The 27287-nt window shown below is 39.7% G+C and overlaps 1 pseudogene; it reads right to left on the reverse strand.

Moving 5' to 3' along the window:
* Positions 1-4724: 4724 nt before the first annotated feature.
* Positions 4725-27287, reverse strand: part of LOC139714607 (serine/threonine-protein kinase 4-like) — a 47954-nt pseudogene continuing 25391 nt past the window's right edge.

A 27287-nucleotide genomic window follows, 5' to 3' on the forward strand; every position in this document is an offset into this window, starting at 1 on the left:
TAGCCATATACAACACTGCATCTTACAAACAACAACACAATATTTGGCAATTTCAGACTGGAAAAAAGAGATAATACAGCTATGATCACAGTCAGATGATGATGCTTGACAATTTACATTTCCTACTTTCAGGGGCATCACAAAAGAGCCTGCACAAGATTCAATAAATTGTAAATAAAAGATAAAGTAGCTTATAAAACATGGTTTTCACTAGTCAATTTTTCTTTCAAAGATGAAGCAAATAACATTGTAACATGTCAAATGTTCAAGAAGTCAGGATAGCAAGCATTCTCTTACAACCAAACTTTTTTTTTTCTGAGTTTAACAGAACAAAATATTATACTAGCTACAGTGATCTGTACTCATTATCTAACCAAATCCACTCAGTGAATTGAAGACACCAAAGAAATAAAAGGTAGTTGGCCAGAAGATCGTGAAATGAAAAATTGCTCTTCATGTCGCACCCCTCTCTCCTGGAAAAAAAAAAAAAAAAAAATCTGCAGTCACTATTCAGAAATCCTTTGGGAAAGTATTAAATAGTATTACACAGGTAACATTTATGTTTCCAGCACCTTTCAAGGCGAAGGTACAAAGACAGATTGGATATTCATCATAGATCTGCAGGGACGGATCCAGGAATTCCGTAAAGAGGTGGCGCCTTTACAAAATTAAAGGGGGGCGCTCGCACCCCTCCCCATTTTTTTCTTTTTATTTCTTTTGTTTTAATACAAAATAAAGGGCGCGTGCACCCGGTGTGGTCCTCCCTGGATCCGCCACTGATCTGATTAAGATAGAAGTACATACATCTATCAAAGCTTTGAATTTATTAAGAGCAATGGTGTCAATCTAAAAGGTAATAGGTGCATTAGCAAACTGTTTATTGCAGATTACTCAGTATATAACATTACATACAGAGATTAATTTGGTAAGATATATTTTGTCTGCACAAAAAGGCATGTCATGACCATCTGTAAATATTGCAATGAAATTTACAAGTCAAAAACAACATACTATCAATCCAAGTTGCTTTCTGCAAGATACAGGAAGAGGGACCCAGGTTTCTTTCTGTATCATCTACATGATACATGGCTAAAAGTTCTGATGTCATGAAGTAATATCCTGAATATCTCTGCATATCCAAAAAAAAAAAAAAAAAATCTTTATAACAATATTTACAAATTTATATTTGTACACACATCAAAACCAGGCACAATGTAGCATCAATTAAATAATCAATAGGAAGAAAAAACATGTTTGAAAACTGACACTGAAGCTACATTTACAAACATTTAAAGAACATTAATGCATAGCAAACCACCACTGAATTTGCACTCATCAAACCTCATGGCAAAGTTATGGGTAAAAAATATGATTACATAGAAAAAAAAAGTTAACACAAGTGCTTTGCAAATGGTGCCTAAGCTGCCCAGCTACAGCTCATCTTTCTTTCTTTCTGAAATAGAAGGGGAGTTTGGCAGGCACGTGACTAGAAAAATACATCTCCCTCTACATGTACATGGTTAGTGGTTTGATGTCTGTATGTCTCATAAACTGATACATACGGACCCAACTCACTATCTTCCACTGCAGCAAGGTTAAAAAGTACAAATTTACAACTGGTCACAGTCCCTGCTATTATGAATAATGACCACTCCTCTAAGCCAACGATGAATTAGCTATGAACACATCAGATATATATTTAAAAAAATCAATGAATAGAGACTATTTCTGAATAATCCATTATTGACAAGGGTGTACAGATACAGTAATATGAGAATGATCAGCAGCAGTGGGGAGATGTTGTATGGTATACAGTACTTTGCCATTAAAAACTGTCAAAGAATGTGTATTAAACTTTTTTTTTCACAAAACAAAAATTAGGGGGAAAACATGCTGCTTTCCTTGTAATTCATTCATTCATTCACAACTGGTAACGCTAAGAGAACCAAAGCTCTTGTGGTCATAAGCATAGTACCAGAAAAAGGAAACTTTATGCTGAGTCACTGTACAATCATCAAATTAACCCTTGTAAGATTGTAATTTTGGACATAACAGGCCTCTGTATCATAGGAAACAGCATAAAGCTGCACAACCTGCCATGAAAATAATGCAAGATTTTTTTTTTTCAACTGTCTCCATGAAAGGAGGAAAACTCTTTTCAACAAAGAAGTTTTGCCTTTGATGACAACTTGTCAAAAACACTTACAGAGCTGCATATCCTACTTTAAAATTGTTTACAGCCCACAGGAATAGCACTGCTGTTGAGAGCATACAAGCATGGTCAAGACACATCATTAAGAAACAAAGGCTTTCATCTTTTATGAGTCTTTTTCCTTATTTTATCAATCAGGAGTCATCTCTCAGGTAGAATGGCAATGGGAAATCCTGTGATACATGTAATGCCATCTCATGAAAACCAGGCTAGATGGATTACAGAGCTCCCTGCACTCAAATCAAGAAGAGATCATTACTTCAGGCACACTAAATAAATAAGGTCTCTACCAAAAAGTGAACCTGTCTCTCCTACCATGTTTCCTATATACTAGACATTCCCAACTTTCTGATTGAAAAGTAGGAATGATTTGGCTCAAAAGTAGGAAAGAAAGAGCAGTTCACATAGGTGCGTGTGTGTGTGGTCATATTATCAAGAAAAATAGGAAATTTACTTAAACTAAGGCTGGAAATGGTCCAAATTCAGAATGGTTGGGAGGTCTGCTCTACTGTTAGTTGGTACAATGTATCATGGGGACCTATTGTGTCATTCATCTGCACACCTTATCTGCTATGCAATCCCTACTGCAGTCATATCTTAGTTCCCCAAATCCAGAGAGACAATGAGGCAACAACTGAGAATTGACCAAAGCTCTTGAGTAAGGTCAAGCAAGAACTGTCTCATGCTAGATAATTTGGGTTGATATCATTATTAATATTCATTTTAATAGAGTTTCCACACCACTGACCACTTCAGGAAAAATAGACAAGGTTCTGTAGCATCAAATGATGGGTTGTCTGAGAGCCAAAAAGAAATTATGTATGTATTAGGCACATAGCTCTAGCACGTGGTTCATGCACTTGCATACCTGCCTGCCTATCACAGGATGTGGGATGTAATGCTTATACGTTGTCCACGCCTATGGGGGCCCCTGTTGAACCCACAAATGTAAAAATGCCCACAAATGTAAAAACGCCCACAAATGTAAAAATACATCGCCCACAAATGTAAAAATCGCCCACAAATGTAAAAAAAACCGCCCACAAATGTAAAAAATTTCAACCACAAATGTAAAAATGACAGCACCCACAAATGTAAAAAACGCCCACTAATGTAGGAGAAAATTCAAACATCAACCACAAATGTAAAAATTTTTTACATTTGTGGTTGACGTATTTCTACTTTGTGGCCGTTTATGTAGACCCTTATTTCGTGCGTAATACCTGCTACTAGACGCGCGCTACTTAATTGCATGTATTCCGTGTACTGCGACCTGTCGAAGTCGATCCGTTTTCAGTTACGAGCGACATACGGGGACTGGAGCTCTAAAACTAAGGCCTTGTCACATCGTGTCTGGGGAAGCCTGCGGGTTGACTTGCAGGAAGTTTTTTTTTCCCCTCCGGAGCTCCCCGCAGTGGTGTTGGCCCGCTCTAGTACCTGGAGATGCGCACGCAAGTCTGATTTGCCAGTGTCGCTGGTCATCTGCGTGCATGTTGAGGGTCAGTTACTGTCTCTCTGCTAGCTGCTGTGAGTTGAGAGTATAATATAGACATTCTGTATGACTTTCTGCCATTTCAAATTACTTCAGAGGGATTCCTTTGCAGATAAGTCAGTCCTCACCCGCCGCCCAGAATCAGAAACTTGCAGGAAAACATATATATATATATATATATATATACACACACACACACACACACACACACACACACACAGAAGACAAGCATATTATCACAGTAGTACATGCAACGATACTCCATGGCAGGTCGGCATGCAAATAGCAGGTAAGTGGCACGCGTCCAGCAGGTAAGACGCAAGTACGGAACTACGTTACATCTTTCATGTCCACCCGCAGAAATTGTACTGCTTGTACTCGCAACAAGCCCGCGTAACTTGCCCGGAGGCGCAGCTGCCCACCGGAAAGGTGTGACACGCAGCACACCGTAACACACAGACTGACACACGCACACACATCTCCCCCGCCGAACTCTCCACTACTATACACACATAACACACACGCACTCCGTCTCCGTACACGTACACATTTTTGCAAGAAGTGCACTGCTATCCTAGAGAAGTGAGTCTATTCATATCAACGTACTATAGATCTAGTACTTGTCATTTTTACATTTGTGGGCGTTGTTTGAAATCATTTCTACATTAGTGGGCGTTTTCTACATTTGTGGGCGATGTTAAATTTTTACATTTGTGGTCGATTTTCTACATTTGTGGGCGATGTATTTTTACATTTGTGGGTTTAACAGCCCCCCGTACGCAGTTTTGCCCCTCAGCATGGCTTGATGACGTCATTGGAACCTTGTCTATAAGAGACGAAAATGTAGCATGCAATATAAACAAAAACCCAGTCACAATTCTGAGTAATTCGTCAAACTTTAACAAAAGTGTTTACATTTACTTTGACACTGGTTCAACTTCATTTCATGTGTGTCATCTGAATATGATCAGGATGGACATCATATCGCTAGGCTCTAATATCCACACTCCTGTAACCACACAGCACTTGACAAATTATTACACACAAAACAAAGGACATGATTTCAGAGCAATCCAGTTTATATGAAATGCTGCCATCTTCTCGATATAAGAACCAGATAAGGTCTTACAAAAAGCAGAGTCTTGTCAGCATTCTCTAACTGTCACACTCTCTCTGCACCTTCAGGGTGGACCAATGCACCACCCTGGGATCTCATTAGGGTCTCCCATGAAAGCTTCCTGCATCAGAAGTGTTGTTGTCGCTTCCTCTTGACCTCCATTGCTTCTATGATTGGCCGCCGCTTCTCCTGATATCGTTTTCGTAGCTCCTCTATCTCTGCTTCCATCTGAGGGTCAAGGGAGGCCAGCCTGTCCCTGAGCTCATCTATTGACAAGTGCTTTAGCTGAATGCATTGAAGAGTAATACAGGGCACAAGAGGGAATCATTAACAACAGTCAACTGAAATCAAATTAGAACTGGCTGACAGATAAATCAATCACTATTACAGGGGAAACTCCATAACGAGAAGGCCGGGACCGAGTCGTTTGCCTCGTTACAGCTGATATCTCGTTATATCGGTAGGCATGAAAAAAGCATAACATTAAGACATTAATTTGCACGTGTCGGACTACATAACATATTCAATTAATACTGATAAACTGGTAATATGTGTGAGGGAATTACTCACCTTTATTGGTAAGAACAAGGAAAAGTAGAAATTACGCGGTGCGTAATATATGTCCCCGCCAGAAGTACATGTAGCATTTTGTAGCAAAATGTACAATACAGGTCAAAAAATCAAGGTCAAAGCTCAAAGAAGTCAAAGGTCAAAATTCTGTGTAGAAGTTTGAAGCCCTCACCTAGTGCCATCACATAAAGCAAACGGAATCAAAATCTAATTAGAAATGGCGAAGGAGTAGCATTTTGTAGCCATTGTACAATATAGGTCAAAAATCAAGGTCAAAGAAGTCAAAGGTCAAAATTCTATGTAGAAGTTTGGAAGCCCTCACCTAGTGCCATCACATAGAGCAAACGGAATCGAAATCGGGTTGGAAATGGCGAAGGAGTAGCATTTTGTAGCAAAATGTACAATACAGGTCAAAAATCAAGGTCAAAGGTCAAAGAAGTCAACGGTCAAAATTCTGTGTGGATGTTTTGAAGCCCTCAGCTAGTGCCATCACATAAAGCAAACGGAATCGAAATCGGGTCAGAAATGGCGAAGGAGGAGCATTTTGTAGCCAATGTACAATATAGGTCAAAAATCAAGGTCAAAGGTCAAAGAAGTCAAAGGTCACAATTCTGTATACAAGTTTTGAAGCCCTCAGCTAGTGCCATCACATAAAGCAAACGGAATCGAAATCGGGTTAGAAATGGCGAAGGAGTAGCATTTTGTAGCAAAATGTACAATATAGGTCAAAGGTCAAGGTCAAAGGTCACAACTGAAATTCTGTGTAGAAGTTTCAAAGCTCCCATGTAGTGCTATCATATAAAGCAAACAGAATCAAAATTGGCTCATAAATGACAGAGAAGTAGCAAATTGAAGATTTTGATCACACACGGACGCACAGACAGACAGACGGACGGATGGACGGACACACCGACACACACACGTACGGAGCCCGTTTCATAGTCCCCTGCTCGAACTCGTTTGGCGGGGACAATATGTTATTCGCCAATGAAATCCAATATCAAGAATGTGTTTCTTAATAGATGTTTGAATTTGTAAATGTAGTTAGCAATCGTGTCACGATCGTCTGTGGATGGGTATGTGGTTATGGCAAGCGTGTGTTGTGTGTGGAAAGCTCGAACATACTGTATGTTCAGCATAATGCTGTGCGTGTATGTGATGTGACGCATTCTGTATTTATGTACATTATGCCTGTGCGTGCGGAGATGGGGAATTCCCTAGTAGAAAGCCAATCACAGCATCAAATTGCCTCATACCTGCTAGAATATATGTCATGACGATGTCATGTATGCATAGGGCCGTAATACTCCTACAATTGTAGCACATTCTCTGCATGTATACATGCACACATGTGCACGGATACATGTGTGCGCACTCACACACACACATACAACATGCGGTGCTAGGTTGAGTGCACTGAAGAGAATACGTGTGTACAAGACACAGTTTTCATCGCATCGAGCTTTCCAATCTTGGAACATGATCGCACAGGTGAAGTAAAGCTTTACCCGAAGAGATTTCGCTTTACCTCGCTATAACAGGCTTGATTAACAGTGTTTTCCTTTGTTTGGAAATCACAAAATTATCTTGTGATAGCAGTTATTTCGTAATAGCCGATCTCGCTATAAGAGTAGCGTTTTACATAGACCTGTGTGGAAGGAAATTTGGGATGGGGAAAATTTCCTTGTAATAGTAAACCGATATCTCATTATAGCAGTGTTCGTTATATCGAGTTTCCCCTGTACAACAAAATCAAATTCTGCATGCATCTATCCTTGAACATCTGCTCAATATGAAAAGACACAAAGAAAGACGGGGGATATTAAGCAGTCTTATTACATGATATACTGTATATCTGATTGAACAGTCATACAGTATTTACGGGTTAAAGAATGTACACACTAGGGCTAGTTACTTGTCGATTGCCAACAACCTTGAAATGTGCCTGTCGATCACAACAAAAGAGTCTTCATATCTCAAGGACTACAAAGGAGGACTACAGAGGAAGACCATCTTCCCTATCAAGCTATCATCTCAATTACTGGACATCGCAAATTCAGTAACTCATAAAAGAAGTTGAATACAAGGGTCTACACAGAAGACTGTAAGTTGCTTGCATTGAAATCTTAAAGTCAATCTACTACACTACCGGTAGTGCTGATATAAAGTAAATATCTTTTATATAAAATAGCATACATACTTATGATACAGGCCGGCAGTGCATGACAAAAGTTATAGTGCACGCAAAATATAACGATTGCAAACGATAACCCACTATCGATTTGACTATCGGTTTTTGCTCCCTCACTTTAATCATCGAGTACTTGAATCCCGCATCTTATCGACGCGATTGCGCCACAACCACGATATGCTTTGCTCGATATTATCGTTATTCTCAATTCTCGCTGGCTATGCCAGCAACTTATCTGTGTGGGACTAGACTTTCAGCAGTAGATTTAAACATGGAAGCTGAAATCAACAGGTTCGCTACTTTTACAGAGACTGATCTATTGTATATGAACAGTATCTTAGACGATAAGGACACAAAGAAAACAAAGGATGCCATCAAATACGCCCTACGAATTTTGGACTCCTTCTGTTCTGAAAAAGGAATCAATCCGACAGATATTGAGCAAGTCAACCCAAGATTTGTGCCGCTTTCTCCGTACATTCTACTCGGAAGTGCGCCGTGGAAATGGGCAGCGTGTGTACGGTATACGCTAAGCGCTCTTTGGTCATGCTACGCTATGAAATTTTATGACAAAATTTACAACACTCTCTCGGAATCCACATGTGCAGCAAAGGTGACTTCAATGATGCCTGGCACGAGTCCTGTGTTTAAATCCAGTAGATCCCTAATCCTACAAGACATCATCTAGTCCTGGTCCTGGACCCACAGTGTAGTAAGTAGGGCGTCTAACGTGTTACTGTTAGATCCATAGATAGACCTATTGTAGGGTCAAGTGTTAACTAGCTCCGTCGCTCGTACCGTAGATCTACAAACGTTAGTCCTAACCTATCGTAGGGCATATGTACTGTTACTTGCACTGTTAGTGTTAGATCTAATGTTAGATCTATAGACCCTAGACTCTATAGTTGAATTTGGATCTTCAGGATTTTGTCTACACAGGTTCAAATAAACTGGTATTGTCCAGACCTAGACACAAAATTGATTACGGATGAAAGGATGGACCAACAAATGGATGTATTCTTTTTTTTTGTTAAGAAAGAAATGAAACTTGCAAAATAACATTCTCATATGTAGTGTGATAAGCTTGCCTGTGAGTTGTATGTCTGTTTATCTAAAAAGTCATCGGATGATTAGTAAAGCATGTTTGCAAATTAAAGCTGTTAGAGTAAAGTGAAAGATTATTTGAAATGAATAACAGAACCACACCCAAATGATGATATCCACAAATTAACCAAGAAATTAATAAAGAATGCAAATGAAAAGAAAAAAACAAAAACTCACAAAATCAATATCCATTTCATTGAATGGCCGATGGAATAGTGGTGGCTTTGGGGGTGGGGCCTCTTGGTTGCCAGAGGGTGCACTCACCCGATGATTTCCCTGGGCAATGTGCATGGGGGCATTGGAGGGTACTGTGGGAGCATTGGATGGGTTGATAGGGGCAGGGCCTGGAGGGGATACTTTGCTCTGCTGCTTGGCCTCCTCCTGCCTGTCATAGTGTTCCAAGAATGGGGGTCGGTAGCCACCTGCCTTAGCAGTGTCTGTTCCTAGTAGAATGAACAAAGCAAGAATATATCATTACCAGAAAGAAAAAGAAGTGTACAAATATCTGAAGTACCTAGCACTAAATGCCTGTGTACAAAGAGCATTTTCTACAATGCCCAGATAGGTAGAGTATACAGTACAATGTATAGCAACAACAGTTGTACTACATCAACATAATTGTGCACAAGATAAAATGTATTTGAATCTCTCACCAAGGCAAGGGCATCTCACTTGGAGCGGCCATACTGCTTATTTAGAGAGCAGCCATCACATCACATATTTGTGCAATAATTTTTTGTTAATTTTATAATCTCTCTGAATTTTAATACATCACAACACATGTAACATATGTTCAATGGCATCCTGGCTTTGATGGTATTGAAATTTACTACTTGGGCTTTTAGTCTTTAAAATCAATTGAGGTGGTACACACTGCACTTGGGTGTTTGAAAATATGTCACTTAAAACTGATTTACTGGAGCTACAATGTGTATACAGTCAACCTCGGGTAAGTCAACATAATCGGGACTGAGAAAAACACGTCGACTTACGCAAAAGTTGACTTACGCTTAAGTCGACGTTTTGTTGACTTATAAATGAAAACTTTAGAGTAAGATCACGATGCCGATCTCGACCCAAATCTTACTGCTCTTGCCGTCAAAATATATGTACTGACATTGGAAACAATTATGTTTTAGTTCATGCATAAATCTCGCGCAGATTAGTAACGACAACGCACGATTTCCAAATCTGTAGAGAAATTTTGAGAGAGCGGGATGGGAAACCTGGGCCCGTTTTTGAGACACGCATATTCCCCGATTTGCAAGCAACTTTGCGATTTAAATTCAAGTGCGTTGCTGCGAAGATATGGGTGTGAATTCGTATGATTCTGTCAAGATAATTTTTCAGTGCCGACTGGGTTGAAATAGGATGTGTGATTTTCCTTCCCTAAGTCGCCATAATTTGTTTTGCTTCAATTTCTATTGCCATACTCTGAAAATGAATTGTTCTCGCGCTCCGATTCGCAACATTACCACTGTGTACGGTGCGGACCAGTCTGAAATAAAAAGAAGAAGAAAAGTTTGTTAATCCAAAAACGACATCTTTTGGATTACAAACCTTCATAAAAACAAATCTCTTTCAGTCACCGGACAATTCAGCTTTGGGCTGAGATTTTAAACATTCGGCAGAGCAAACTGTCACAATAATTTGCTACTATTTTTTCATTGACATTTCGTGAAGCAGCATGCGTTTCGGTAGTTTGAAGTGTGTAAATGTTGCGATGTCTTTCCCCTGCTAGTGCAGACTAAGTTCAGTCACGGCGAAAGTTCCGTTACAAAATAAAAAATAATGCACGTCTTTTCAACAATAACACACTTCCGTATAGATTTTTATGCATTTAAACGCAGTTTCTTGTTTCGTACAAAAACCGCAAGTCTTTTCTGCAATGCTCTTGCGTTTTAAATACAGCGATGCTTGTGATTTGATGGACTTGCCTTTGATTTTTAGAATTGCGTTTAAACGTTTGAAGTTTTAATATTTCTACTTGACCTTTTGACCTTTGACCTTTGACCCCATGACCCCAAACTTTCACCTGAGAATCTGAATTGGGTAATACATTTATAAACTAAGTTTCAAGAAAATATCTTCTGGCATTGCATCGATACAGTGGACACAGTGAAATTTTACATATTAACCCTGACCTTTTGACCTTTGACCTTGAGCATGTGCACCCAAAAGTTGATAGACACAACTTCACCCCCTAATACACATACATGCCAAGTTTCATTAAGATACCTCAAAAGGTTTTTAAGTTATGCTGTCCACAAAATTCATTACGGACGGATGGACGGACGGACAACCCGAAAACATAATGCCTCCAGCACCACTTCGTGGCGGAGGCATAAAAATTTATGGCAAAAAGAAACGTGCCATACAAACTTAACATTGGGCCCTTAAAGTTCGTTGACTCCTGCCTGTGACCTTTGACCTAGTGGTGACCATCCAAGTTTGATTACAAACGGACCAATGGATCAAAAGTTATGACCCATAATAGAAATGCGCCATAAAAACTTAACATTGGGCTCTAAAAGTTTGTTGACCCATGCTTGTGACCATTGACCTTGTGGTGACCATGTATCCACTCCCCAAGGGACATCCACCATCCAAGTTTAGTCACAAATGGAGTTATGGATCAAAAGTTATGACCCATAATAGAAACACACCATAAAAACTAAACATTGGGCTCTAAAAGTTTGTCGACCCCTGCTTGTGACCCTTGACCTTGTAGTGATAATCCACTCCCCAAGGGACATCTACCATCCAAGTTTGGTCACAAATGGAATTATGGATCAAAAGTTATGACCCATAATAGAAATGCGCCATAAAAACTTAACATTGGGCTCTAAACGTTCGTTGACCCATGCTTGTGACCACTGACCTTGTGGTGACCATCCACTCCCCAAGGGACATCCACCATCCAAGTTTAGTCACAAATGGAGTTATGGATCAAAACTTATGACCCATAATAAAAACGCGCCGTAAAAACTTAACAATGGGCTCTAAAAGTTCGTTGATCCCTGCTTGTGACCTTTGACCATGTGGTGACCATCCACTCCCCAAGGGACATCTACCATCCACGCTTGGTCACAAATGGAGTTATGGATCAAAAGTTATGACCCATAATAGAAACGTGCCATAAAAACTTAACATTGGGCTCTAAAAGTTCATTGACCCCTGCCTGTGAGCTTTGACCTTGAGGTGACCTTCATATATGGTAGATATGTGAAACTTTCTATGACCCCTCTTCCCTCGAAGTTTGATTGCAACTGAAGCCCAGAGTAAAGAGTTATTGAAGTTTTTGTAGCGTTAAGGACAGACGACGGACGGACGGACGGACAACAGACAGACAGACGCCGCAGGCAATCCCTTAGTCTCCCCTCACCTCCGGTGGGCTTGACAAAAACTAGAGAAGTTTGATTTACATTTGTAACAGACCTACATGTACAGCTGTATTGACCAAACACTGATTCCTGTATACTCCCTTCATACTGTTTTTTGTGGGGTATGTACATAATATAACAACAGCCAAAACTGCAATGCATTGTCTGACAATGTTTATGGTGCCGTGATATATTTACCACATATGTAATCGATGGCTACAACTTCAGACAAGAAATTGACATACGTGTAGGCAATTCAAGCAGTTTTATAGAAAGTGACATGTAATGCACTGCACAAATTACTGCATGCAAGGTACATTTCACGGCATGTAGTTATTATTGCAGATTTAGTGAGTCAACTGATATTTGTGAAAAAATGCCTCCCTAAACTCATTGAACATGGACAACAGTAAATAAGAACTGATCATTCTTCCTCATTCAGTCAATAGTGAGTTTTCGCTTAGCGACGGACGAACCTTCACCGACGCGGGTAGTATCAGATTTGCGTCTGTCGTAGACAGACTGCCATCGTTACAAAAAGCAGTTTCGCATTTCTGCGAACGCGAACACAGGTACGGAGAGTAATTGCCCAGGGATCCTTCTCCCGCAGCAAGTCAGATCACAGCTAATATCTAAAAGCCTTTCATGCAACGCTAAGCAATAGTGATTATAGAATGGGTAGCGAGAATCCTGCGATCTGATTGGTCGAGAGCTATGTGTTCATTTTTACTGGCCGCACGCTGAGTCACAGTGGTAAACATGTTATCGCGCACTCAGCAAGAGTATGCGTACTTGTAACAAAGGTTCGCGCACTAAAGCAAGCGTTCGCGCACTCAGCTTGGCCATGCATCCAGTAAAAACTTATGCATGGCTGGCCATGCATCCAGTAAAAACGGTAAGTACGAGTATGCATGCCCGTTTACAGCAAGCCAAAAGGAAATGCATCCAGTAATTTTGTCATCGGGTAACACGATAGAAAAATGGGTCTTTAATTCCCATTCTATAAATCAGATGACGCACATGTCTTTTCGTGCGTCAGTCGGAATATAGTGTGCATGCGGTGACTATGGAATTTAGCCTAAACTCACTCGGCTTCGCCTCGTGGGTTAAGCATTCCATAGTTACCTTATGCACACAATTCCGACTGACGCACTCAGACCTGTGCGTCATTTGTATATTGTAAATTACAATGTTCTGCTTCCCTATTTTCAAATGTTCTTCGAAATCTGACAAACTAATGATCCATGTTTCTGACAAATCTGTGGTTCCAGAGACCATTGCAGACTAAATTACTGTAACTGTGAGCTGTAATATTAACATTGGGCGCAAACTACACTTCTCGCAGCTGATTTCGACGTTATAGATGATGTAGTTTATTTTCATCATATCACGCAAACCATACACAGCAACCAGAAGATTTACTTCAAGTAATGATCGGTGGATACTGTGCTGCCTGTCCGAAAAAAGTAGGGAATTCATGCCTGCCGCCCTTGGGTCAGTGATTGATAACACCTGAGCACGCGACCTTCTCCTCCGAAACAACGCTCGCCGATTGGCTGCTCACGCACTCGCGGTCTCAATCTGGACGGACAGGAATTTTGCTAAGAACAGTTCTAGATTTCAGGGCCCGAGCGGTCACATCGATGTTAGTATGCCGTCCGCGTTGAGTTTGCGAAAACTCCCTAATGTGGTTCTCAATCACCAATTAAAACACTTGCGAATATTGTTGTACAAGTCCCATTTGGTGCACAGTTTAAGAATTTTATGCTTTCCATTCAGACTTCCAATTTCCATTTGCACAAAATTCAGGTATTCTGTATCTGCCGGCATGTTTTCATGGATACTCACTTTTCATTGTATCATCATTGCCACCTTCATCCTCGTTGATGACCATTGTGCCCATGTTAGACTCCAGGTCATTGATTGTGCCTGTACCATGCTCAATCATAGTCCCACTCTCGTGTTCAATCATGCTACCTGGATGCGGTGATAAAAACTATTTGTCTTCATGGACTGTGTTATAAATCTGTGCTAACTGTCAAATAATTTTTCTCTATTCCTTCCTTTCTATGGTCTTACTTGGCTGCAAGATCATTCTGCAGTCTACAACATGAACAGTTATCCAAGGTCACAATGTGAAATACTTCATGTCCAATGTCATGTTATGATGAGATGATGGTATTGCTTTATCATAAGAAAGCATGCAACTCACCATTGTTTGCATGCTCAATCATGGTACCACTGTCAAGATCAGTCACACTGTCATGTTCAATGAAGGTGTTTGCAGTGCTCACTGCTGAGCCACTGATGATCATTGTCCCACTGTCTTCTTCCTCATCATCAATGCCTGCTGGTGTAGCTTTGCTTCTACCCCTCGCCACCATTGTTCCACTGTCAATGTCTTCATCATCCTTCATAAGAGGGAAAAGAATAAAGGATAATAAAGGGTCTTTGCACGAGGTTGGGGGAGCAGGGGGCTTGCTTTTTGTCACAGATTTATACATTATACAATATATTATGCTGAACTGACCATTCAAGCAGTGAGAATTAGGGATATCTGGGACTAACAATGAACTAGGGCTTTCTTGTAGCTCAGTTGGTAGAGCACCGGGCTAACATCCGGAGGTCTCGGGTTGTATCCCGATAGAATCCCATTTTCTTTGCTCATTTTTCCACTAACAGATTTATACATCACAAGCTTTTAAACTAATCTCAGCATAGTGCATTTCAAAAGCTGTAGATGTAGCATCTACTGGCATAACATGCAATTATTTAACTTGTACATGATTATAATGCATGCACATACACAAAGCAGATCGAGCACAAATTCTTAGTCATCACCCACTTGCTCACATGGTCACTCATTACATAGCCAATATTGTGTGTAAAGGAGTTTCTACTGTTAACAGACTTCAGTCTCACTTGAGCAGATTTACTGATAGTAGGACTCTTTATGCAAGATCGTTTGTTCGTTTAGTTTGTTTGTTTGTTAATTTCCATCTGAGAAGATGGCTGGATAGCCCATATTCAACTACATTAAGCTGGTCTTCCATTGGGTCCAGTTGGATGAGAGGGTGGGACCACTTCACCAGGTTAAACACCCTGCTCTTTGCGATGAATGAATGAAGCGGGATCTTTTACCTGCATGAGTTGTTACTCTCTCATACACGGGACCTCCATTTTATGTCATATCCGAGGGACAGAGTGTTTTGCCTCTTGCTAGAGGGGATGGTATGCTTACACACAACATTGCTCAGTCCAGACTCGGGTTCATCGTGAGGCAGAGGCGCTACCGACTGAGCCAACTCACCGCCCGTAACTGATGCAATGATCAAATGTGCTAAAACCTAATGCATTACAGGGACAGTAGTACCTTGGTGCTTTCAGTACAACTCACTGAGCACACTTTGGGTTTACAAGTTATCATCAAGCACTGTTATAGACATCTCTATCAACTTTGCTTGAATGACCACTCAAAGTGCGGCACGTCACCTTCCTTCATGTATGAAATTTATACCAATTCATCAAGACCCTTGCAATAGGATTGCTGGAAGTCACATCAATCTGTAGAGTCATCAAAGACAGTTCCCAGTTGTACCATGGGATAGTACTTATGACATAAGGATAGTATTTTCTTTTTTTCAGAAGATGTGACAAAACAGCCAAATTCTTATAAGCTCATTGGGCAATAAAGTAGTCTCAATGTGATGCTTCCATGAGCATTCCAATTCAGTTGGACCATCACTATCTCTTCACATGCTGGTTCCTCTAATACCGCATACAAACTTTGTTTGAAGGGAGTATAACAATAAACTTCCAATCTTAGACAAAAACTATGAAGCATTCAATGAGACACATGTTGACACAATCTTCTGATATGCTAGGGCCGCAGAAGAACACTGAATCATAATCACCTCTAGATTAATAAATCTATTAATCCTTACTGGCACTGACTATTTGTGTGCTATATGATTTTCCTAAATCATATTCATTAAAATCATTAGCCATTCCACTCTGGGATATTAGCAAACACAGAATATGTTATGACTTCTCTTACACTCGCACCAAACAATAGGAATTTAGGTTAAGAGAATAGGACAGTGTGTGTGTAAAGCACTATCTTTATTAGCCTCATAGACCACTGTGAAAATCACATCCACAGCAGTACACTGAATTGATAGAGAGTAGATCTTGAGTGACATTAATATGTATTAGAGAAAACATTTACATTTTCTTTTCTGTTGACGATTTGTAGAAGGGATATAAAACAATTTATCAACACCATTTTGAGCCAATAGTGAAATTATGGGCTTCATGTGACAGAAATAGCCTTGTTTCTTTTAGGGCAGCACCCCCTCAGAATATACTAGTACATTTTATTCTGTCACCTAAGAAATTGCGATTTCAACTACAGTCTCTCAGTGCAGGGTATACAGGTATTTGTTTACTTAATCACATCATCCATTTTTCATAATAGCAGCTTTTAAAGCAATACAGCATAAATTCACACTAGGTATCTTGTATCTTGAATAAAATCCAAACGGTATTAACTGTTTAGAGTTAAAGATAATAAAAAGTTTTGGTACCTCGAAAGTTTCCCTGAATTTCCTTGTCTTGGTTTGTGTTTCACGTTAAAGTACGTTGTCTGTGAGAATTACTCGCCCCAAAGTGCTCTCATGTCTTAGTAATCATGCAATAATGGTTTCGTACCAGAGCCGTCGCCGTACGGCGTCGATAAATATTGTACGAAACCACTGACTGCGACCAGCAGCGTGCAGCCCATTGTACGCATAGCTAACTGCGACCAACAGCCCCATACGCATAGCGTAATGGGGCTTCGCATTGTAGCATTCAGGATCATGACAGAATTAGTATCGTGGGTAAATGTCAACTTAAAATCCAAAAATTTCTTCGATTTGAAGACTTACCAATTAAGTTGAAGTATTGAAAACAGGCTTCGAACAACGTTTGGTTCTGCCAATAGTCTCTTTCTTTTCGAATTGATGACTGAATGTGACTCGGTCGAGAGGACCTTGGGAGAGCTACATACACTGACTACTACGGCCAGCGCATGCGCACACAAACATCTTATCCGTTGATGGATTTGAAATTTGTGTGATGTGATGTGTTTGCATGCACTGGCTGTAGTATTCAGTGTATGGTAGCTCTCCCAAGGTCCTCTCGACCGAGTCACATTCAGTCATCAATTCGAACAGAAAGGGACTATAGGCAGAACCAAATGTTGCCCGAAGCCTGTTTTCAATATTTCACCTTAATTGGTAAGTCTTCAAATTGACGAATTTTTGGCTCCGAGGCCCCCCCCTCGACGTTTCACGCGATGTATCGCTTTCGTGAAAAGCTATCGCGGTGACGTTTCATGATGTTTTTCTTTCGAGTCTCTCGCATCTTTTGACACCAAATTTCAATGCAAACTGTGTTTACAGGCAAATTTCATAAAAGCATGATAATTTGGGAGTTTTATTGATTGAAATTAATTCATAACATATTCTCTTGTTCAGAACAATGTCGTGAAAATTTCATTGAAAAAACAATGACAAACATAAAGTCAAAAAAACAGAGAAATACATAAGAAATTCAAAAACAATAAAATACTTAAGAATTTTTTTATGATTGCGCAATTTTTTCTCTTACATTTGTTAACCCTAAAAGGGCCGGGGGGGGGGGGGGGGGGCGGAATCCGCCCCCCTCGACGTTTCGCGCTATAATTCTGTAACGCGAGAAGGCCTTGTCACGAGGCTTCTTGACTTTCTTTGTTCAAGTCTCGCGCAACTTTTGAGACCAAATTTGCAACGTCCGCACATACTTTTGCGAAGCCACGCCCATTTTTGTAATGGAATGTCGCCCCAAAACGGGCACAATTTTGTGATTTTGTGTACATTTCCTATGGAAAACAGTGCTCTGTCATGAAAGTCATAAAAACCTGATTATTTTTACAATAAATCACTTTCATTGCTTAATTTTGTGCTAATTATGGTAGAAAAGTGGTCAGTGACAATTTCCAATGAAAAAACAAATAAAAAACAAAAGTTGAAAAACAAGGAAATACATAAGAAATTCTGAAAACAATAAAATACATAAGAATTGAAATGAGTTTTGGAAGTTTTTGTGATGTACAATTGTTGAATATGCTAGAAATTGATTGTTTCAAAAAATCTTATGACACAATCTTGTAGATTATGACGCGGGTCTCACGCATGCAAAATTTCATCGCGATCCACCGATGGCCGAGATCTCGGGGGCGGAATCCATCCCCCCCCCCCCCCCCCCCCCCGTTCTGAGCATAGCCAAAAAAGCCTGGCCCCTTTAGGGTTAAGGACACTAAAAAGAATATTTACACAAAAAATGTGCCTGTTTTGAGCTTTATTTAGTGATTTATACCAAATTGTCTGATTTCACGCATCATAATGCATAAATTAGCATAATTTAGCAAAAATGATAATTAAAAAAAAATTAACTTCATGGTACTTTAGATTATATCATAGGCAATGTGTGCCAAATTTCGTCGTAACTGCGCAGTCGACGGCCGAGATCTGGGGCCTGGGAGGCCCCCCCAACTCTATCATCTACCTAAATAGCCCGGCCAAGTTAGGGTTAAAGTAGTGAATCAAATCAATACAAAAGTATGGGTCAAGAAAGTTGTCGATACATGGAAATTTAAAGACAAAAATTCACCATGCAGTTGCTTAAAATCTGAGTAAAAAAAATATGAAATCAAAAAAGTCAGGTTTAAGAAGGATATTCTGTGCAACAATTCTTAAACATCAATCATATATTTGCAGCAAATAAGATAAGAATTAAAAGATTGATAGACATATGAATTCAAAAGAAACATTAGCAGTATGTCCCAAGCACAGTGAAAGCTCTTTTAAAGCATGTGAAATGAAAGGTTAAAAAAGCAAATAAATAAAGTATTCCTTACTGTTTCCAACAAAATTCACACAGGCTTTATACCCATTTTTATTGCTTCTTCAGGGGCGTTATAACATATCCAAACTCAAACTCAAACTCAAATAGCTGTGAATTGAAGGGTTTCAATAACAATGAGAAATGAAAGAGAGCTGGAATGAAGTTGCATGCTGCAGGAGACATCTGATTGGCTTACCGGCCCTCCGTCTGCCTCATCCTCTTCCTGATTGGTGGATGCAACAACCAATTAGAGAGAAGTAACAACATACTCTCAGCACAAATACTACAGTATTGATCTGTTGTAGCACATTGTGGACTTAATCAGGCAAGGAAAGGTGGGTGGGGGCAGCAGACAAAATGCTACACATGTTCCTCATTGATTTAAAAAAAAAAACACACACACATTTTATGCTTACTACATGAGAACTATTGTGAAAAGCCCATGTCACAATGCATTTAAATTGAAAGCATGCTTCCTTCATGTGTGATACCTTTCATGACTCAAAGAATTAAGCCTAATATGGAAACATTACTATTTTGTATTTTGAAAACAAGCTATAACAGCATAATTTAAAACAAAGTTTAAGTTGTCCTAACACATTGACATTGCGACATTGACTAATATCCCCTCTCACTCTCTCTCTCTCTCTCTTTGTACATCATGTTATCAATCCAGGTCTATTTTGCTGCAGTCATTCAGACTGTACATGTCCTTGATGAATTGCTTTGTACACTGGACAAGTTCTGATTTATAGATGCAATCAAACCAGTTTAAAGTTATGTTTTATATACTTACAGGAGAAACTCCAACAATTGACAGATTTGAGCCTTATCTCTGACCTCAAATCTAATCTATCCAATAATTTTGATAGCAGATTGACTCACTATAGCTTACCACCGTCGCATCAAATTCATTGAATATGCTGAACAATTTCCTCACATGTGGACACTTGTACACTAGACCACAACCCTGTGACCTACAAGTATGACCTCATCAGCAAAATTCTATCACTTTCTTCTTCTTTTTTGCATGGTCATATAATCCTACATAAATTCCATTGACCTGCCTTATATCATAAGGTTATCAAAGTAACACAGACTGGACAAATTGATAGATGGGCAAACAACCTGATAAACAATTATACATGAAGCAGGGAACATTTACTAATAGCAAAAGCAAGCACTAGTAGCATGACAATTTTATCTGGCCTGTGATGGAAGTAACGGAGTACAACGTATATGAGATTGCAGTATCTGTCAGCATATTTATTGCTTAATGCAAGGTGCCATTTTCTGGCATGCACATGCACAAGAGCACAGCATGTAACTTGAACAAGCCAAATGTCTTTGTTCTGTTCATTCATGCACACATGTACAATAGCAGCTGCATAACAGAAGGCAAGAAAAGATAGGGAAGGTGGAGGAGGGATAGAAAATAGAGGAGGTGAACACTGTGGGGGGGGGGGGGAGTGAGGTAGGGCAGAAGTAGTGGATTACTTTTGCTATGATTTTTTTTTTTTTTTTTTTTTTTTTTTTTTGCGCTATTCATCCTTGGAGAATTTTGTGTGTTACTACCTTCACAAGATTTGAAGAAAAGTTGAGAACCTGAAGAATATATGGAGGTATAGTAGAGGTACAAGGAGAAACTTTGCAAAGTCAATCATGTCATCATGTTACTTGGCATTAAGGTAAGCAAATATCTTATCAATGTACTGCAGAAAGAGAAAAACCTGTTAAATCTCTACCAGACATATAAGACTTTCTATAAATGTGTGCCAAGTGCATTGTCAACATAACCTAGTTTCCACGCCCCATCATAGCCAACCGTTGAAAGACGTAGGAAAGCAAAATAAAATCTGTAAGACTCATCTAAGGAACACCTGAGTTTTGAAATTAGACTAAATGCACCCCGCATGTGGTACCCCAAGCAAAGGTGTGTTATTGACAGTGCCTGGGCCCCCTTTCACCCCACATGTATCTTGGGGAATAAATGAGGATCACTTGACGTGTACCATTACTGCATTTCCTACTTCTGCAATTGATTTTCTATCACAATGGATCATGCACTATCAGGAAAATTAAGAAAAGAAAGGATTTCATTAGCTCCCTCCAAGGGACTACCCATGGAACTGCCACAAACAACCAACATACCATGAACTCGTCACACTTCTTGTGTTAGGAAAGCTGACATATCAGAGTTCCAAGACTTTTAAGAACAGTACTTTGGAAATCAAATGTGGGATATACAATGTACATACAGTCAACCTCGGATACCTCGAAGTCGTCGGGACTGAAGAAATTGGTTCGAGGTACGCGTACGTCAAATTTTCTTCGACTTATCCGATTTTTGTCGATGTTCCACATGGTATCTGTTACAGTGCCTACCGATTGTTTGTATGCTTGTCAATTGGATTTGAATCGACTTTAATATGAATGAATTGAATGTAAATCGATGTTCTTCTTTCATCAGTGTTTTCTGGTGGACAATTAAATGACTTATCACAATAAAAACAAAAAGAAAATACCGGCACGTAATCGAGTGCAAGACAGGGTTGCAGAACATGCGTGCTGAATGTACATTGTCGCGTCGGCGTAGGTACCCCCTCGATCACTATTCGTTTTTCCTCCTTTTCTCTCGTAAGTCATCATCTCTTACACAATATCCAACACAAGAATCACAGTCTTAGCTTTGCAAACTACAATTTGTATTAAAATTTTGCACAACTATGGGTGTACATGTAGCTCACCAAGACTGTTTAGGGCTACAGGGAGCGACGGCAATGTCGCACCGCTACGCTTTGGTCTTCCATGTGTCTACCAGCAGCACTAACAGTCAGCAGACGATACCATTAATCATTTCCAAATGTAAAAGCAACAATCAGTTATTTATTTTAGTATCATACAGAGCAGAATATTACTGTTATTCATTTCTAAATTTCCAAGCAAACATCCGACATTCGTTTTACTATCATACGGAGCCCAATATTACTGCTGTCCACTTCCAAAAGTGAAATGAATTACTGACAATCATTTTATCGTCGAATGGAGCTGAATGTTACTGTTTTTCATTGTTGAACGTCAAGGCAGATATCAGACATTTACTTTACCATCAAACGCAGCTGAATGTTAGTGTTATTAATTTCAAAATGTATAATAGCAAATATCCGACATTTATTTTAGCATCGTATGGAGCAGAATGTTACTGCTATTCACTTCCAAATGTAAAAGCAATCATGACTGATATTTATTTTGGAATCTTCCGGAGCACAATGTTCTTGCTATTTACTTTCGAAAGTAAAAGCAAACATCCGACATTTATTTAATCATTGTACGGAGTTGAATGTTATTGTTATTCATTTCCGAACGTAAAAGGGATCATTTGACATTCATTTTAGCCTATTCCGGAGCTCAATGTTATCGCTATGTACTTTCGAACGTAAAAGCAAACATCCGGCATTCATATTATCATCGTACGGAGTTGAATATTTATTATTCATTTCCGAACGTCAAAGCAAACATTCGAAACTTATTTTAGCATCTTCTGGAGGCGAATGTTATTGCTATTTACTTTCGAATATAAAAGCAAACATCATACGGAGTTGAATACTATTGTTATTCATTTCCGAACGTCTATGGGATCGTTTGACATTTATTTTTGTATCTTTCGGAGCTGAATGTTATCCTTGTTTATTTCCAAACGCAAAATCAACTATCTGACATTAATTTAAGCACCGTACAGAGCTGAATCTTACTGTTCTTCATTTCCAAAAGTATAAGCAAACATCCTGACATTTATTTTAGTATCGTATATATGGAGTCGAATATTACTGTTATTCGTTTCCAAAATCAAAAGCGATCATCTGACATTCATTGCAGCAACTTTCGGGGCCGATTGTTACCGCTGTTCATCTCCAAAAGTAAAGGCAAACATCCGACTTTTTTTTGGTGGCCCGACGTGCGTTTTGGTGGCCCGGGCCACTGTAAGTGTCGAGCCCTGAATAAGTGCAGCACAGTACATGAAGGATGGGCTACTTGAGTAGTGAGTAATATTGCAAGATCAGATTCCGGCTATGGCTTCTGAGGACAGTGCTATTACTGTAGTCATAAACATTTACCGAAGAGGATTGTTCGCATTAAAAAAAAGGCTAAACAATCTTAGGGGGCCTTGACGATTGTGCTAGAAAAGAAAAGAAAAAAAAAAATACCGAAAACTCATAAAAGATTCAAGTCAAAACAGGGGTAAAATACATGATGATTTTTTTTTTTGTCTGAAAATCGTAAAGCGTATTATTCCGTTACTTCGAAATTTATCAGAATAAACTGTTGTTAAATCATATCTATACTATTCTTTATTATGCTAGGCCTATACTTCCAGATCATATACCACACTATTTTCATAATCGCATTGCTGGAAAAAAAAATATTCAGAGCTTGCGTTCTCGGGGGAGAATTAATGAAACAAACTTCGTGAAAGGAAAAAAGTGAAAAAAAAAACACTAGCGGGAGATTGATGTTTGGACAGTGGACCGTGATTAATGCCAAAGATATAACTGTCAACACCTAAGCAGGTGCGCCACGACGGTTAAGAAATGTACGCGCACGGCATGACTATCACGATCGCAAATCAAAACAGAGTGGTCAAAGAAAGATGATGGGCAGAGCGTAGTGCTATTGTAAGCACTCCATTTGTACGGCTGCTATATGCATACCGTGTACGTGTGTAGGTACAGTAGGTGTTGGGGATTTTCCTTGTCTGCTGTGTACCGGGTATTTCTTTGAGCGCATGATCGTTCTGGGGCTCAGAATATTTACAATCGAGTGTGAAAAGATTTGTGACATGTCTTCGCTGTCCACGCGCGCTTCATCGGAAATGCTGAGTGATGTTTGCAATTTCAATTCGAGCATCATGCTGGGAAAAACAATAAGTTAATTAAGATCGGGACATGAGATTTCCCTTCGAGGTAACCGAACTTCGAGTTAGGTTTTTTCGAGCTACGCGAATTTTAACACACGAAAACTCCATAGGAACAATCGGGACTTTCATTTTGTCTTCGAGGTAAGCGATATTCGGCTTATCCGAGTTCGAGGTATCCGAGGTTGACTGTACTTACAAAATGAATGACTTGATGTCCTCACCCCTAAAAATAGTTCAAAATGTGATCTTGAACATGTACTCACCGTACAGTGCAACCCCTCCTCACAATACCCCTCCCTCATGAGCCTTGTTTAGGTCACTGCTTGCATATTTACAAACAGCTCTGATTCATATATATACATATATACATGTATACTGTGGAATATACACAGATGAAACTAGAGAGGGGCCGTCAAAGGCGGCAGACCCACGCCTAAGTACAAAGTCGGGGTAAACATAAATGTGCATTCGGTCATCTACCAGAATTCGGCCACTTAATTGCCAGTGTGCTTTATCACCAGCCAGTGAGTTCTACCAAAGATCGTACACTTCAAGATCGTACACTGAAGTGTACGATCTTTGGTTCTACAGTCACATCACACGCAAATCACATAATTACACATACGGTATTAACACTCATTCACGTACAGGAAAGTCCTTAAGTCTCCTCCAAAAATCCATCGAAAATCCCAAATTCCACCGTCAAAAGTGCAGAATCGGAACTTTTCCAAGCGCGCGCGAATTAAGTCCAGTTTTAAGAGTATTGTCTACGCGACGGGTCGCGGAAAAAGCGCTAAAAATCGAGAAATACGCCGTTTTCTTGCGGGATATTTTGATTATAGCAAGCCGAGAGTGTGATGATATCAAAGGTCGTATGAGTGTACCATCTTTGATGGTATCCACAAAAGCAAAAAAGAAAAACAAAATTTACGTACCCCCTAGGCAATTACCCCTATGATTAGTGTCTACGGGAATTATTCAATGCAAGGGTTGAATGCAAATGTCTACTGCACCAGTATTCGGCCACCAACGAGCGCCGCAACGTCCCCGGTGCAATTTTGCACCAACAGTGTAGAGCGCGATGCATTTTCAGCGGCCTTGCACACGCATTGACATTGAGCACGCATATCGTGCAGTGTGACTGCGACCGAGCAAAATGCTCCTCCAACGAAAAAAACAATCAATGTTAATTTGAAAAATCATCAAATATCAAAGGTCGTATGAGTGTACGATCTTTGATGGTATCCACAAAAGCAAAAAAGAAAAACAAAATTTACGTACCCCCTAGGCAATTACCCCTATGATTAGTGTCTACGGGAATTATTCAATGCAAGGGTTGAATACAAATGTCTACTGCACCAGTATTCGGCCACCAACGAGCGCCGCAACGTCCCCGGTGCAATTTTGCACCAACAGTGTAGAGCGCGATGCATTTTCAGCGGCCTTGCACACGCATTGACATTGAGCACGCATATCGTGCAGTGTGACTGCGACCGAGCAAAATGCTCCTCCAACGAATGTTAATTTGAAAAATCATCAAAATACGGGCCAGTTTGTGATGACGGAGAACGAACTTTCATAAATCTAGAAGGACATAGTCCCTCAAATAGGCCTAAACGTAAATTTCGGAATTCTTACGAACATTTGAGCAGCGAAGTCGGATCGTTGGGGAGTTTATGTCTTCGTATGGTAGCGGAAAATCGCAAAGTGAGAAACGGGAAATTTTCGGAATGGTCACTATACCATGGGGTCAAAACTTCAAGGTCACACAGAATTTGCAAGGGTCAACCGATTATCACCAAAATCTAATCGATTCTTTCCTGTCATTATCCAAACATTCCCTGAACATTTCGTGCAAATCCGTTTACCCGTTCTCTTGTTATCTTGTACACAAACAAACAAACAAACAAACAAACAAACAAACAAACAAACAAACAAACAAACAAACATACGGAACCCTTTACATAACCCCCTGCCGATTACATCGGCGTGGGTAATGACTTGGCTATAGTTGATCTGGACCTTGAAGAAATGGAAGAAATCTAAACATTTGGGTCCTTGGGGTCTGCCCAAGAGCCCACAATGAGGCACCTGTATTATTTGAGAAATGTTTGTCTCCCTTGCCCCCATAAATGATTCCTGTCAACTTTGGTTCATTCTGCTTAATTTTAAGTAACCATGAAAATGTTTATTCCAACACAACTGGACCACATCCCAACATGATTATTCCCTAAAGTGCTGAGGTCACTGTTGCCACTAATGAGAACAACTTATATGTCAGTCCACTGGACAATTTAAAAAACCAAAAGGCTCTGCAATAATATTTTGTATTTCTAATAGCGAAGAAAGGTTTGAAGTTTACAGTTGGGCGACTGGGTGTCTGTCCATGACAGCCTTTTTGCCAAGACCCTCTCTCTGTATGGTGGTGAGAAAATGAGGGCAAATGAAGTGAGCTCAGCTGAGTTGGACAGGACAAGGGCCTTTTGAGATCTGATTTGCATCCTTATGTTAACAGCCTTTTAAATTACTGACTTTTGCTCCCCGAATTGGGGAGCAAAAATAGACCAATCTGAATGTCTGTCTGCCCTAGCCGATTTGCATACGGCGAATACATGCCACAGACCTCCACTGGTGGTCAGTGATGCATGCAAACAGGCTGGACAATGCCAAGATGGAGGATGTGGGGAGCGCAACATTCCACTGGGTGACTGGCGCCCAATAATATAACTACTAGTATTCAGTAGGGTTCATGTGCCATGAATAATAATGTGTGAAGCAGATCTCAAAAGGCCCTCACATTGTCGTGCTTAGCTGGGTTCACTTCACTCACCCATTATAGCCATGAAACAGCGAGAGGGCCTTGACAAATAGCTATGGCTAAAAGGGATCTATCTTCATCATTTGAACATCTCCTGCCCCTACGAATGATTCTAGCCCATCCTCTTGGTTAAAATCTATCATGAGTAAAAGAAAATGGAAGACAGAAGACAATGAAAGCATGAAAACTTTGGCAAGGGTAAGATACAAAGAAAAAAAGCTACTGGCAAGAACTACAAAAGTGGTTATATGTTAAGGAAAACCTTGGAGTTCATTTTAAGAGTACAACTGTTTCAATACAATAAATCACTTTTATTAAAAAAATCCAGTAGTATAATTCTCCTTAAACAATCTATATGAATTTTATATTCTGCATAGAGACAGACACTTAGCATTTTTTTTTTTCCTGATATACAGGAAGTTGTAAAGTGCAGTCTCCTATATGATTATGTGCCATTTAAGAGTAAATTATCATCACATTCTCATTTGCCAAAATGGTCACAATTACTCAGAACTTCCCCCAATAATGATAAATATTGTTGGTGATACTCTTTGAAAA

This window comes from Diadema antillarum, unplaced genomic scaffold (genome assembly GCF_040938485.1).
Source record: "Diadema antillarum isolate AM-2024a unplaced genomic scaffold, OU_Dant_1.0 seq00002339_RagTag, whole genome shotgun sequence".
Taxonomy (NCBI): Eukaryota; Metazoa; Echinodermata; class Echinoidea; order Diadematoida; family Diadematidae; genus Diadema; species Diadema antillarum.